The sequence below is a fragment of the Triticum dicoccoides genome, chromosome 5B (assembly GCF_002162155.2).
Source record: "Triticum dicoccoides isolate Atlit2015 ecotype Zavitan chromosome 5B, WEW_v2.0, whole genome shotgun sequence".
Classification (NCBI taxonomy): Eukaryota; Viridiplantae; Streptophyta; class Magnoliopsida; order Poales; family Poaceae; genus Triticum; species Triticum dicoccoides.
Genome location: NC_041389.1, coordinates 548911562 through 548912195, shown reverse-complemented (window position 1 = coordinate 548912195; position 634 = coordinate 548911562).

Here is a 634-nt window from a genome sequence, read left to right as displayed (position 1 = left end):
ACCAACCGGGACTAAAGTGGGGCATTGGTCCCGGTTTGTGCCACGAACCGGTACCAATGCACCCCTTTAGTCCCGGTTGGTGGCACCAACCGGGACCAAAGGCCTTGTGCTGGAACTGGTGTGGTGCTGTGGGATGTTTAGTCCCACCTCGCTAGCCGAGAGGGCTCGCCAGTGGTTTATAAGCGCTGCTGCGCTGACCACATCGAGCTCCTCTCAAATGCAGGCTTACGGGCCTAAAGTCACTTATCTGCGTGTGGGCCTACTGGGCCTCCTGCGGGCCTGAATCCTGGCCCATGGTAGGGTTTCTAGTCGTATTCAGGCCGTGGGGGCCCAGTAGGAGGCATTTCTTTTGTTTTTTTGTTTTCTTTACTTATTGTTGCTATTTTTATTGTTTTTCCATTTTTTTGTTTTGTTTTCTGCATTATTTATTTTCTTTTGTTTTTTGCTTTATTTTTTAATTCTTTTTGCTTTTAGTTTTAGAAAAATTATAAACTTTCTGTTAGTGCCATTAGTTTTCAAATTTGAAAACACTTTTTTTGTTTTTTTTTGTTTTCTTTCTTGCTTTATTTATTTTATTTTGTTTCTACTTACAACAAAATACTTATTGTTGCTATTTTTATTTTATTTTCTAGTT